General features: G+C 42.6%; 1 protein-coding gene across 11 annotated transcripts in view; it reads right to left on the bottom strand.

Annotated features, from left to right (window-relative positions):
* ZNF827 (zinc finger protein 827) overlaps positions 1 to 15,762 on the bottom strand; it is a 143,630-nt gene that overhangs the window by 109,746 nt on the left and 18,122 nt on the right. The gene's annotated exons all lie outside the window — the stretch shown is intronic.

Genomic DNA, 15,762 nt, shown 5'->3' with positions numbered 1-15,762 from the left:
CAACAGCAAGAGGGACCACAACCCGATCAAAACAGGATGGGACCTGGGCAGAAAAAAAATACAACACGCTCCATGAGCACAGGACTCTGAAGAGTGTGGGCTTCTGAATCTTTGGAACCCGTCATAGTTGAAGAAGTGCTGCCTCTGACAAAGTGGTCATTTTCTCTTTGGTTTCCCCAAATGTCTTCTTTCCTGTATATGCTGCTGCCTCCCTGACCTATGAGCATTCTTCCCACTTAATCCTATTATAAAATAATGCTTTCAGGCAATTATCCTGCCAGAAAATATTCAATAGAAACATGAGTCAGAGGCAGTCCCCAAAGCCGAAACCTGGGGTGGGGTGGGAAGGTGACGAATTTGCCAGAGAAAAGCTCAAACTAGAGATATCCCACTCTTGCCTTATTATAAACTGACGTTCCTGACCCTCGAACACTGGGGCACGCACTTGGAACTGTTTTCCAGTCACGGTGAATAAATCCGCATCTGTGGTTCAAGTCATTTCTAAGCCCACGATGGGCATTTGTTTTTTTAAGGATTTTATTTTTAAGTAACCTCCACATCTAACGTGGGGCTCGAACTCACAACCCCGAGATCAAGAGTCACACGCTTCACTGACTGAGCCAGCCAGGCGCCCCTCACAATGGGCATTTTTTAAAAGAAATGCTTTTATCTTGAAATAATTTTGGATTCACAGAGAAGTTGCAAGATGGTTCACGGAGTTCCCATATATTCTTCGCCCAGCATTCCCCGATGCTCATATCTTACATAACCATGATGCATTCGTCAGAACTAAGAAATTCACATTACTATGATCTAAACTCCAGATTTTATTCAGATTTCACCAGTTTTTCCACTAATGTCCTTTTTTCCATTTTTAGCATGGGTGGTTGGTGTGGAGTGTGCGGTCAGGGCAGAGCTAACTGGTCTATTATGGGATGGATTCTGTGGCTTGGCTACACCATAACAAGCCTTCCCTAACTGAGCTACTCACTCCCTGGGAAAGACCAAGAAGGAAGACAAGCATCCTCTTCCACCACTGGCCACTTTCCCGGGCATCTTGCTCCCCTTTAATGGGCCATGCAGTAGGACCTTTAGGTTGGTTATGTTAGATGTGTCGGTCTTTTGAGAAAGAAGATCTCTTCCTAATATACATTTCTTAGTAACACTTATTAGATGAGCCAAAAGCCCATTCCCGCTTAACACAAAAGAAGATGAAGATAAATCCACAAAGCTTTTGACTTGTTGCCCACCACCTACCCTAGCCTATACACAACCATAAAGTCCTTTCTCCCTTGTTGCCTCTAAGGATATACATTCTGGAATCACAAGTTTACACAGATCAGTGTATTTAGAAACTGGAACTTGGAAGGCTAACGTGACATTTGGAAGTGTTACCACCAGAAAGATGCACAGCTGGCACTAGAACCTAGTTCTACGAGCTGCCCACCCTAGGTTCCTTATCGACCTCCACCCTTACCTACCTCCACCTCACCACTCCTCCACTTCGGGTCCTTGTGCTATAAACAACACGTGAATGTAATTTGACCTTCAAGTACCACCTTCTCAATGAAGTCCACCCTGACTATCCTATTCAGAATTGCAATCCCCACCCCATAGTACACCTAGTCTCTCCTACCTTACTCTAATCTTCTTCTTTTTTTTCCCCAAAATACTTACCACTTGATAACTTATTGTTAAGGATTTAATTGTACCCACCCCCACCAGTTCTTATGTTGAAGCTCTAACCCACATTGTGGCTGTACTTGGAGGCAGGGAAATAATCAAAGTTATAAGAGGGCATCAGGGTGGGGCCCTAACCCAATATGATTGATGTCCCATAAGAAGAGACACCAGGGAGGCACGCACACAGAAGGAAGATCATGGGAGGACACAGCAAGAAGGTGGACATCTTCAAGCCAAAAAGGGTAGCCTCAGAAGAAACCACACCTGCCAGCACCTTCATCAGACCTCCAGCCTCCAGAACTGTGAGAGATAAGTTTCTTTTGTTCAAGTCACCAGTCTTTGATATTTTGGTATGGCAGCCCAAGCAGACTAATCACATACCGTATAATTTTGTTTTTATTTATTATATTAACCATTATGGTCTGTTTCCCTAACTCAAGGGTAGGCTTCAAGAAAGCAATGACCTTAACATTGATGTATCTCGAGTGCCTAGAAGAGTGCCTGGCACATATGAGGCGCTCAATATGTATTTGTGGAATTAATAAAATACGGTGGCTACAAATTAGTGACATCTGATGGTGCTTCACTATTACCTGTGGAAAACAAAAACTAAGAATCCCAAAATATCAGAAGTGCTTTCCTTGGATCTGATCATTAGACTGGGAAAAAGGCCTAGAGATAAAAGCTTTGCTATCTACACCATAGCACTTACTGAGGTATCTGTGAGTAATCATTCACTTGGACTCTGGCATTACTAAAGGAGGAGTCCAGAAAAATTTCAAGAAAAGAGGTCCAAATCTGGCCCTTTGGGGCACCTGCCTGGCTCAGACAGTAGAGCATGTGACTCTTGATCTCAGGGTTGTGAGTTTGAGCCCCACGTTGGGCATAGAGATTACTTTAAAAAAATAAATAAAATAAAATAAAATAAGATAAAACAAAATTTGACCCTTTGGGGACAATGCCATCAGAATCTAAACCAAAGAGAGCAATGATGGTCTCTAAAGCAATCCTCATGTATTTCTGACCTCAACCAGGAGGGTGCCTCCTAAGAGGACTTTGTTTATTTAGCATACTTCTCTCCTTTCAACCACTTTTGGTGAAGGGGGTGGGAGGGGTTTGCTAGCCATCTCCTAAACCCTCTCTGGCCCTATTCCTTTCTTCCAGAACCCTTCATAAAATCCTTTTCCAAAAGTATCCTAGTTAGTCACAACAGAATAATTAAGTGGTGTTTTGTCTATTAAGTCTAAAATTGTGATTCTTTGGGAAGGAAGGAATAATATACAAAGTTATGTACTTTTAAAAATGTTCTGTATCTTTTATTTTAAAACTTTTTAAAGTTCTAAGGTGAGGTTAGGAAAGAGATAAACTATCAAAGCCCTAGAAGCAAAATCCCAATTTCTAGAGAGAGCAACCTTAAGCTGACACTCTCTGAAGATATAACCAGCTTCTAGAAGTTATTAGTTACGATACATGCATACATACATAAGATTTCAGAAAAAAAATTAGCATTGTTAGTACAACTCACATTTAACAGAACTTCAGTAAGACACTTAAAAAGACAATAGGCAAGCTGGTATGTTGCTGGATTATAAATGTGCAGACATTTCATACATGGTTTTCATTCTGACAATGTCAAGAATGACATAAAACTACTAACTTTCTGGGGAAATGTAAATATAGTTAACAGATCACACACACAAAAACAATGTGGGAAACACTCATTTGCCCAAGCTTTAATTTCCCAAACACTTGTAATTTCCCAATTTAATTTCCCAAACAGATATAAAATAGAAATATGAAGGCTACCCTCTTATTAAAAAAACTTTTTTTTGTTTATTTATTTTTTAGAGACAGAGAGAGAAACAGAGCACGAGCAGGGGAAGGGCAGAGAGAGAGAGAGAGAGAGAGAGAGAGAGAGAGACAGAATCCGAAGCAGGCTCCAGGCTCTGAGCTGTCATCACAGAACCTGACGCGGGGCTTGAACTCACGAACTGCAAGATCATGACCTGAGCTGAAGTCTGACGCTTGACCAACTGAGCCACCTAGGTGCCACTACCCTCTTATCTTTTAATTATCAGAAATATTTATACTAAAAATAGTACATAAAGCTTACATTTTAAAATTAATCTGACTGAATAATTGCCATAGTTTTTTATTATCTTGCTTTTGTTTTTTTACCTTACTTTAAAAAAGACCCATTCTCTTTCTACAGAAAAAGGTCGAATTAAAGATGTTTTCTTTTTTTTGTTGTTTCGGGAAACTGCTATGAAAAAAGGAACAATTTACAATTCACTGCCTCGTCTTTACTTCATTCTTCCCAACACAAAAATCTGTGCGCATATGGAACTCAATTCGTAAAAGACTTTCACAGCCTTTACCCTGACTTCTGTTTATGTATCTTAAAGTTTCCAGATACTCCACTTTTAATGCAGTGAGGAAGCCCCATAATCAAGAGGCCTCTGTTCCCAACATTTTAGGACCTGAGCTACTTTGATTATAAATTATGTGTATCTGTAAGTTCACACACTCAAATAGAGCTGGGCTGCCATTTAAAGGAAATAAATCAGCTTTCTGAGGATTTAAAAAGGATGTAAGATAAAGATTCATATGGGAAATGAATAGGAAAGCCACTGGGATAAAATTATCCCAAACTTCCAATTATAATAGGCAAAGATTAAAAAAAATACACACACACACATATATATATATATATATATATATATATATATATATCCCTCTTTATAGCAAAGGGTGATCAGTTCACGCTGAGACCCCTTCTAAGTGCCCCAACTCCCCCAGGACAATTCTATAAATGTCCTTAATAATAACGCACACACCTAGCATTTGAAAAGTTAACAAAAATTGGTCCTTCCATCAATCACAGGAGGTAGATATTATTACTACCCTTATTTTATAAGTGAGGGAACTAAGAGCCCAAGAGGTTAATAAACCAAACCTTCCAAATCACAGAGACACTAGGCTTCGAGGTTTCTGGCCGAAAATGCACCCAAGCTCTCTCCTTTCCCTCCAAGCGCTTCTGAGAGGGATACTACCCTAAGAGGTTGGGCTATGGGCTTTGGAAATAAGAGATATGGAGTGAACTAGGCTTTGTTAATGAAAGGGAAAGGTGGGACATGACCTAGAGATAAGGGACAGAAAATGTCCCTTTCTGCAGGAAGGAATTTTGTCAACATCTAAGAAGGTGGAAGAGGAAGAATGGACTGCACCATGGCCGCTGCTCTTCTGTTTTGTCCATTCCCTCCAGGGAAGGAAGAAGAAGACACTTTCCCTGCATTTAATAAGACAGGACTCTCTTTCAGCTCAGAATCTGGCAATTGTGGGGGGCGCCTGGGTGACTCAGTGGGTTAAGCGTCTGACTTCGGCTCAAGTCACGATCTCACAGTTCTTGGGTTCCAGCCCTGTGTTGGGCTCTGTGCTGACAGCTCAGAGCCTGAAGCCTGCTTCGGATCCTGTGTGTTCCTCTGTCTCTCTCTGCTTCTCCCCCTCTTATCCTCTGTCTGTCTGTCTCTCTCTCTCTCTCTCCCAAAGATAAATAATAAACATAGAAAGAAATTCTTTTTAAAGAATCTAGCAATTTTGTGAATGCTGAAATGCTACATGAAAAAGGTAGGCCATGAAGGATTTTATTTACTACCTCACCCTTCAGCACAGCCAGGCTCTTGGACTTGGAAGGGGCCACAGATTGGTGGTTTTCAAACAGTATTCCAAGGAATCCTAGGATAAGCTTCAGGGGTCCCAACAAATGTTTGTTTCAAATTTAAGTTTTTAAGATTCTTTAAACTAATTTAAAACTTAATTTAGAAATGTGCACAGTCATCTGTGTTGTAATGGAGACCCCTAATTTTTACTTGTGTTGACAAGTTAATTGAGTTTCGTATCACTTGTAACGCATTGCCTCCCATTATTACAGGAGTGGCAGAGCTCTAGGAATACATCATTAATAAGGAGGAGACTGGCTCTGCACTGATCTTTCAAAAAATTCAGGCCTGCACATGTATGTCCATGTAAAACTGCACAGTTGTGATCCTCCTGGAGTCTATGTGCCTGCCTTATATCATCAGGCTTTCGCACCCTCAGCACCACTGACATTCTGGGCAGGGTAAATTTGCCGCGGAGGGCTGTCCTGTGTGCTGTAAGATGTTTAGCAGCATCTAAGGCCTCTACCCACTAGATGCCAACAGCACTACCCCGTCATGAAAACAAAAACTCACTGCCAGCTGTCCCCCATGCACACCTCTGGTTGAGAACCACTACCTTAAATTAAATGCCAGGGTGGGTTCAAGTGTATCTACTTTGGTGAAGCTTCCGATCGTGGCCGACAGACAGACAAGTGCAGATACACAGATATATCTAGTCTATCATTTACAAAGCACTTAAAGTGGACCAGGAAGTATGCTAAGTGTTAGTTTATTTGAAATAATTTATTGGCTCTTCACAGCGACCGTACTACTGTCCCATTTTGCAGCTGAGGAATCTGAGACCAGAGAGATTAAATAAATTTCCAAATAACAGTCCATGGAGCAAAGCTGAAGTGGTTACTATTGAATCACAAGTGGCTTTACTGCATAGAGAAAGTGTTAAATGCTTCTGGTCTTATGATAAGGAACGAGGGCGGTTGCTTAAATGCTGTCAACTTGCAAGCAAAAACTTTTCACTATTATACTCTTTTTTCAAGCAGCTGAATAAATTTAATTAAAGGCATCTTGAGATTACAAGGTGAATTGTTACACATCTACTCTCATTGGCCACAGCATCCCTGTGTAAGTGGTGTTTCTTGAAAGTGCAATCGGCAAAATAAATTCAGAAATGTCCTAGGGGCTCACGCTGGTACATGGCCTCTCTCGACCGTAACATTAATTGCATGTTGTGTGCTTATCACGCAGCAACTTGGCTCTGGTTGCTGGACTGTTTGAATAAATACATACAAGAAATGTGAACTTAAAAAATAAAGTTATATTAAAAAACCACACATTCTGTGTGTTTTACATATTGAGTCTGCACTTCAGATTCTGTTTGAAAAAAATGAGTTTATTCTTTAAAAAAATGAAGTGAAAACCATTACTGTTTCCGCTTCCTTTATTTCATGATAAGTAAACACAGGCTCAGAGAATGATATGACCTGTTGAAAAGCACACAGATCATTAATGACAGAACCAGAATCAGAGCTCAACCCCCCATATTACAAATAACTACCCAAGTCCCCTTAGCAGTATATGTGAGTACATATGATCTGGCAGGACCTGGGATTATTTGACAACCTGATGCACTTTAGGTGAGAAAAAAAATAAACTGCCTTCTAAAATTGTAAGGAAGGCCAAGATTTAGTTCAATAATAATTAATTATAGTGGAGCATTACTTTTAGATGCTAAGCATATTATATTCAAATAGAATGTTTAAGACATTAGCTAAATATTTTTAAATGTTGCTCTCTAATAAGGTAAACTACTTAATTTGCCTTAAGTAGTTTTATAATTAGTGTTTAGCGAAGTTTTAACCGTCTCATATTTCTCATTAATCCCCACCTGGGCTCATCTTTATTTCTGTATCAGTGTCCTCAAAGCAAGACCACACAGGTCCCCTATGACAGCTACGACCACACTACACACACAGTGACAAAAGGGAAACAAAACAGCCTCCGGGGCAGGGTCAAGGGTAAGAACAACGAGCAGTGCCCCAAGAACTGTAAAATAAATAAATAAGGTTTTCCTCCATGAACTAAACTAGCAAAATCAACACATCATGAGCAAAAGTAGCTATCTGCAGTAATCTGCTTAACAGACAGGGTATCTCCCATGTCGAGAGCAGGAAGGACAAGTCCTGAAGAACCAATCAAGGCACGAGTAGATGTGAAAGAAAGCTGCATTTTAAATTTATTCTATTAACACGTACAAAGAATGAAATGTATGAACAGCAGTGAAGTGATTTGTATGTATGAACAGCATGAAGTGATTTGAGACTTGAAAAAGAAAACCTAAAGATTGGATAATATGTTTCCAACACTTTTCAGGGAAGTTGGTGACCATCTGCCCCAAATGACATCTCCTCTTGATTGTTATACTTGTCATTTTAAATTACCATGCTGACATTCTGGTTTACACATCAGTTGTTAAATGATTTTTGTCATTGTGGAACACCCAGAGAGTTTGAAGAACTCTAGGCTGTGGTAGACTATAAAATGGCCATAATGGAGGAGCGCCCGGCTGGCTTAGTCGGTAGAGCATGTGACTCTTGATCTTGGGGTCCATGCAACTCCTGATCTTGGGGTCGTGATGCAGAGCTTACTTAAAAAAAAAAAAAAAAAAAAGAGTCCATAAGGATTCCCTCTCTGAAGCCCCACCCCCTTGAAATGGGATTTTGCAGCTCCTCCCATCAAGAGGTGGAGTCTATTCTCCCACTCCCTGAATCTGGGCTGGAGCTGTGACGTGCCTTGGTCAACAGAAGGTGGTGGAAGTGAGGTTGGGCCAGTTCCCTAGCCTAGCCTCCAAAGGCCTTGTGCACTTCCACTCTCTCCTTTGGAACCACGCCCGGCTGCCGTGTGAACGAGCCTGGGCTAGCCCACTGAAGGGTGAGAGACTCTGAGGAACAGGGAGAATTCATCCTAGCTGAGGCTATGCTAGACCAGCCCTCCCCCAGCCCATGTGGCCACGGACTTTAGATGGATGGGTCAGCCTCGAGAGACCCAAAGAAGCACCCTGCTCAAACCATGCCCAAATTGCCAATTCACACAACCCTAAGCTAAGTAAATGGCTATTAGTTTGAGCTGCCAAACTGTGGAGTAGTTTGGTACTGAACTAACTGTGTGAGACACTCCAGTTCTCAGACTTGGCCTTACAAGCTGAGGGCCTGGAACACAGGACTCGAGACCACACCAAGGGACTCACAGCCTTCAAGGCTCCCTTTGAACAGCTGCCTCCTTTCCGCAGACCCCCCTCTGCTCCATCTTCTTTCTTCTAGCACTATGGAGCTGATTGTGAATTTGCAAACCTTTTTTAAGTGAAGTAATATCACAGCCTCAGAAAACCTGACTTCTAGGATGTGACTAATGGAATATCTTTCCTATAATCCATCATGAAATGCATCGTGGATGGTACAAAGATAAAGATGTTACAAAAGAAACATTATCTGTTCCCTTCCTCCCACCCCAACACAAACCACAGCAACTTGAAACAGTTCAAGAGGCAAGACTAATGATACACAAGCAATAGAATGAACTACGCAAATAATACCACCACCAACCTGAGCGATAAAGACTCTAAATATCACTGGAATTCACAGGGGGTGGGACGGTTGGCAGTAAAGACCAGAATAACAGGAAAAGGCTCTACTGAAGAAGGGGGAACCAAAATATTCTTTGAAGGATGGCCAGCATTTGCATAGACCACACAGTAGGGGCGGGCATCACAGGACTGGGCCCCAACATTGCTAGAAATTCTCTACAAAGATGCAGAACCAATGCGTGTCAGAGGTGCATTAAAATAGTTAACTTAGTTTTAAGAACAAAATTATTCTGTTTTGAAAATTCTTATTCTGCCCCTCCCCCATTTTACTTAACAAGGGGGAAGATCTATGGGAGGCCACAGTTCAAATTACCAGACCCCTGGAACAACATGAGTGAAAGCAGAGAGACGGTAGTGAGAGGCGTGTTATGTATGAGCTGGTGAGGACTGTCAACATTTTTCCAGACAGGAGTGAAGATACTGTTACTCTGTAGAAAGAAGTCAGCCAGGGGCATAACCTGATGCAAGAGGTATTAGAAGAAGAGTCTGTTAGAATGTCACTGGAGGTCCTAGAGGGGGGCAGCTGGGGTGGAGAAGGCACCAGGGAGGGCAGCTAAAGGGGCAAGCTGGCTAGGTGTGAGCTGATGGCCAGGAGACGCTGCACGCAGAGGGATGGATTATAGATATATTTTGAAGACACAAAAAATTTAACCAGATTAGTGACTGAATTAGCATGCATTAGAAATGATGCCATGGTTTGAAGCCAAGGAAAATAAACAGCGAAGCAGACGGAGGTCAAAAGACAGTTCGCTCAACTGAGAAAAAAAATTAGGTAATAGCTAATTAAGTGGTCATGAGCCAAGGCTTTGCAGTTAGGCAGAGCTGAATCTTTGCTCTCTCCCTTGTAGCTAAAACCTTTTAAGCCTCAACTTCCTCATCTATAAAATAGGTTTAGTGATACTGACCCTCTATGCTTTCAAGAGGGTTAAATGAGAAACTGCATGAAGCAATTGGCACAGTGCCCCACTCACTGTAGACGCATTTGATTAGTAATATGAAGATAGTAGTAGGAATAGAAACAATAGTAATGAACAATAACAAGTAGAAGAAAATGTACTTCTGAAGAAAGGAAGAAAATGACTTGGATTCAGGTTTGCAGAAACACAGACTTTGATACATTTTCCCAAGGATCTATCAAGATAAAAAATTATCCTCAGGGCAATTCTAGAATTAGGTATACTCCATCCAACACAGTGAGGAAAGAAAGATCTGGATTCCAGTCATGACCCTTTTACAGTTAATCTCGTTGAGTCTTGCTCTTTGTCTACATGCTTGTCACGAGACAATGTATTTGGAAACACGCCATGCACTGTAAAGTCCTACGGAAATATTAGTTGGCCTTACTGTTTTTACTATTTGCACTAAGTAATTCCTGAAAAGCCTAAAAGAATTAATGCAACTTCCAATGGGGTCTAACATACAGCATTCAGAGAACGGCTCCCTGCGGGGACTCTTAACTCTGAGACAGCAAACAAGGTCAAAGAACACAGCCAAGTTTGATTGTGCTGCCTCCTTACTTTGTGATTTGGGGTATAGGCAGCCTTGGGGAGCGAATGCTGGAACCAGTTCTGTCACTTATTAGGAGTGTAAACTTGGGCAAGTCTCTTAATCTGTTTCTCAGTTTTCATCTGTAAAATGGGAATACGAATACTATCTACCTACAGAGTTGTTATGAAGATCAAATGAGTTAAATGGCACAGAGTAAGCACTACCTGAGTGATTGCTGAGGAAAAATAAGAAACAACGAGTAGACGTCACAAAATCTCCGCAGACATTTCTGTACATGTGTGTATAACTGCAGGCCCCCTTTCTTATAAGGCTACCTGCTCTTTTTGTGACTCAGATCAGTCCTTGTTTCATGGAGTGGCAAGTCATTGAAAAACAAGAGACACACACTCTCTCTCATATATATGAATCGCCACTGGGGTCAAAAAAAAAAAATCCAGGATTTCAAAAGGGCATTCAGGCTGCCTGCACGGATAAGGTCCTAAATGCAGCTTCTGACACCAAGAATTTCAGTCACATGATCCGTGAGTGCTCATCATGAGAAAAGCAGGGCAGGGTTAAAAAGTAAGGTCAGGGTGCCTGGTTGGCTCAGTCCGTGGGGTATGTGATTCTTGATCTCCCGGTTGTAAGTTCGAGCCCCACGTTGGGTCTACGTAGAGATTACTTAAAAAAAAAAAAATTTCTTAATAAAATGAAATAAAATAAAAAGGGCCAAACTGTGGGCATAAAGGAAGGTTGTTAAAAATAAACCCACTGGAGAAAGCACGTTCAGGGATGGGGAGTGGGAGCCCCTGGCTACTGGCACTGAAGTCTTAGGGCATGACAGGCACAAGGACAGCAGTTACTTGCAAGAAGGCTCATTTGTAAAGATATTTTACAGAAAGCCAATCAGAGCCACCAGGAGATAAGGACTACCTGGTTTACTGGGTATCTCCCACCCCTCCTTCTCCAGCAGCACAAACAAAGGCATCGCAGGATAGGGCAGCTGCCATTTACAGACTAACTGTATTGTGAGGGCAGATGCATCCAGTTGTGTGAAAGAGACAGAAGCAGAAAGAACAAAGGCCTGCAGGAAACGGCAAGATAGGACACAAACACATTCACCAAATCACCTGTATTTATACAAGAAAGCCTTTGCTGTTGTAACCGCTGAGCTCCTAATAAACCAGAAACAATTCGGCCTGTACCCATTTGTAAGTCCCTGCTTTAAAAATGCCATCTCTGCCTAGTTAGAATTATTTCAGACTCAATTTTATAAAATTAATATAATGTGGGAGACAGTATAAAAAAAAATTTTTTTTGCCAGTTTTCCAAATTAAAAATAGTTGAAATGACTTGTATCTTTTATTTTGGAAAACCAGCGACAAAAAGATATTCCCAGCCCGCGACCGGAGATGCCAAGTTTCTGTCAACTGCTTGGTTACAAATGGAGAGTTAGAATTAAATTTTGTATCTTGAAGAGTATAGCTCTGAGGAAGAGAAATGATGCAAAGACTATTGCAAGCAACTGTTAATCAGGCCTCTAAGGATGACACTCCCAGCTCTTTGATGTTCTAGAGGAGTCTCGAGACTTTCTGTTTCCAACTGGAGAACACTAAAATGCTTCTTTTCACTCCCCTGTCATGAGGCCCCACAAGGAAAAACAAGGGGCTCAACAGACATGACTCACCCAGGCCTCTCATTCATGTCAACATTGACCTGTGGTGAATGCCCCAGACCCTTCTTGCACCACCAGGCCCCTTTGAGTGGTCTGCGATAGAAAGTAAGGGGAGAGAGCTTTACTTGAAACAAACAACACCACCACCACCAACAGCAACAAAAAACACTAAAAACCCCACAAAATGAAGGTGTACTGAAAAAACTTTCTCAGGTACCAAGTTCACATTCCATGTCAACAGGGCCTCAGTCCTGGCTGCACATTGGAGTCATTTGAGGATTTTATTTTTTATTTTTTAAAAGTTTATTTACTTATTTTGAGAGAGAAAGAGAGCACAAGTAGGGGAGGGGCAGAGAGAGAAGGAGAGAGAGAATCCTAAGCAGGCTCTGCACTGTCAGCGCAGAGCCCAACTCGGGGATCAAAGTCACGACCCGTGAGATTCTGACCTGAGCCAAAGTCAGACGCTTAACCGGCTGAGCCACTGTCTCATCTGAAGATCCTAAAGACAACACCAATGACTAGGCCCTTTCCTAGACCAATTAAACCATAACTTCTGGGAGTGGGGCTGGGCCCTGGCATTTTTGAGAAACTCCCCCAGGTACATACAATGTGCAGCTAGTTTAGAACTGCTGCTAGTTAGGGAAAAGAGGTCCCAGGAGCAGCAGGAACTGAGGCACTGCATGGTTGGGTGAGCACCTCTCCCAGCACATTCCAGTCACGTGACCACTAGCCCACTTGCTCGGACAGTCCGAGACCTGCCGATGCCTCTAGCTCCCAAGAAAGATCTATGCAAATATGTAGGGCTGTAGCCCTCAGCTTACCTCTGAGGCTGAAACCCTGAGCGAAGTTTACAAAATGATTTTTTCCATCAGCCCAGAAAGCAGCGGGGGCTTCCCTATCCTCTTCTCTGAATCAATTCCAATGCTGAGCCTGGAAGGCTCGGTTCTAGGGAGCCACATTAATCTTGAAGGACTATGGAATGTTAAATGTGGGCTCAGGCAGAGGAATTGTTGATAGATCGGAGAAGGGGTTTGATTTCACAATCACATATACTGGGAAACCTCAAAACGGAGGTGGGGTGGTAGAAGGATTTAGAGTCTGTTTAAAACAGCATTCTACCAGCGATTTTTAATCCCTCTGGGTTCCATGAAGTCATCTTTATGCTTAGTTTTAGTTGAAGGAGCAAGAAAGACTTCCCTTAATAACCAAGCAAGAAAGAATCAAGTGTTTTCCATCTCTCTTTGGGAAACAAGTAGGTATGTACACGCTTGAATTTGTCACTGTGCTCCAGTTCTGCTGTGATGTGGCTGGCACAGAGACTCATGGACTCGGTGCCCACAAACAGCTGCACCCTACAGTCCCAGCAGGTGCACGCACAGAGCCCAGCTCAAAATTCGTCGCAAGAACAATGGCGCCGTTATGACACCAAGGGACAAGGCCTCATACTGACCACCACTGCACGACATCTGACGATGGCGAGAGCTAGAAACTCAGCCACAGCTCCCTGGGATCTGGCCTTTTGGTCCCAGGATCATATTCACAGACGCAGCCAGGTAGAGCACCACAGTGACAGCAGCTATCAATTATACGGCCCAACCAACCAGAGAGTTAGTGGAATTAAAGAAAAAAACAAATCCCTCCAGAAAATGTATTCCTTTGCTTTTAACGTATCTTCTCCTCCTGCGGGCTGCACTGCCACAGTCACCAAGTTTACATTTACATCCAAATATGCACACACAAAAAAAATTACCGATGCATCTTACTCCCCGGTGACTTTGTAACAGGTTGCTAGGTAACAGTGCATACAAGTCAGGTTTCAGGACCTCTAGTAAGCCACCATAAAATAACTGCATGGGCCTTTTGCATAAATAGTGTGCATTTGTTATCTGTTTCCTTATGCCAATTGATCAGTCAGTAAATACTCTGACTGCCAAACTGTAAACAAGTACCATCAATAACTAACTGAGAAAACAGATCACAGTGTAAGGCTTTGGTGCAGGGAGGGTCTTTCACCCCCAACCCACTGACTGGCTTCTCTGGAGTCTTTCTTGTTTGCAGTGCTGGCTCTCAGCAGGCTGTATCTTATGCTCCCTGAGACTGGGTCTGGAGCTAATTACAGCCTGAGCCCAGCGGGAGTAGTGGATTATACACCAGCGTTTTATCCAAAGACCAGTCCTTCCTTCACCGCCTCTCCCCCTCCTCCAGATTTAAAAACTTCCTGCAGTCCTGGAGTAAAGGCAGTAACCCTGGTACTAAGAGCTACTCACCCCTACCTAGTGTCCCCCTGGCTGTTGAGTAAGGAAATGTCCCATGTTGAAACCCTGCTAAGTGAAAATGCCATTTGCATTCCTTCCCTTAGGAGTGCACTGGAGGAGCCCAGAAAAGGAGCCCCTTTTGCTATAATATTGGTGGGAGAGACCATCAAAGAAGAACCGGTGACCTCCCCACCACCACCAGAGGCAAAGCCTGAAGGATCAACAGCAAAAGGAAAACTATAAGCATGCATTCCCCCACATTTTCAAAATGTTTAAATATAAAACTCAAAGACTCTGCAAGCACATTTTCCCCTAGATTGGGGCAGAAGAGGGAGAAGGCAGGCAGAGGGGTAGAGAGGAAGAGAGAGTCCCCTGTTCTTCAAGGCCATGGACAGATGCACTTGGCTCCGGGTGGCCTGACAATTTCCAGCCGAGAACTCCCCACCCTTGGCTGCCGGTAGGCGGGCTGGCGTGCCTCACTGTTGGTCATTCCTGGTCATTTCTGACGCCTCATTTCCGTCCCCTGCTTTTCCCCATGACTACCAACTAGTATTGCACGCTCCTGAGGAGCAAAGATCTGGGGTGCTGGGGACATTCCGAGAGCCCTGACTGAAGTGTCACTGAGCAAAGGGACTTCTGAGCGGGCAAAACTGAACCTCTATTTCACCTGGCAATGACATTTAGTGAAATGCGACTCACAGTCCATTTAAAGGAAGGCGGTGACCAATTATTCTCCATTTAAAAGGGTATTGTCAATCTCCAAAGAGCTGAAATGGCATTTGGAAATCATCGTGGGGACTGCCATCTTCACTGAAAGACAGAACCAACTCTCAGCCGACCTTTCCCCACCCTGCACGTCTCTTTTACAATTTAAAATCATACTTTTAAAAATGTAACCAGTAGAAGCACAATCCCACATCGTGTTTTATCATTTCCAAACAGTCAGGAAAAATAGTGCTCCCTCAATATCGCCACACCCCCTATTCAACTCCACAACTTAACCAAAGAAATTGGGGGGATAAAGGACAAAAACAAAAAAAACGTCATGTATAAGCTGACAATGAATGTGAGGTCAATTAATAATAAATATTGATAACGTACTTCATCTTCTTTCCAAAAGGCAATGGGGCAGGTGAGAAAGAATATTCTTTTTAAAGTTTTCCTTTTTTAATTTCACTTTACATGAGGCACCTAAAGCAGTTAAATTCATTCAGAATTACTTCTGAAAAATAAATTATTCAGAAAGTGGAATAGCCGTTTCCAGGGGCTGTGGGGAGGGTGCAATGGGGAACTATTGTTTAATGGGTACAAGGTTTCCGTGTGGGATGATGAAATGTTCTGGAGATGGACGGTGGTGATGGT

This window comes from Herpailurus yagouaroundi, unplaced genomic scaffold (genome assembly GCF_014898765.1).
Source record: "Herpailurus yagouaroundi ecotype Mexico unplaced genomic scaffold, PumYag 28, whole genome shotgun sequence".
In the NCBI taxonomy this organism is placed as follows: domain Eukaryota; kingdom Metazoa; phylum Chordata; class Mammalia; order Carnivora; family Felidae; genus Herpailurus; species Herpailurus yagouaroundi.
This window is presented reverse-complemented; position numbering and strand designations above follow the sequence as displayed.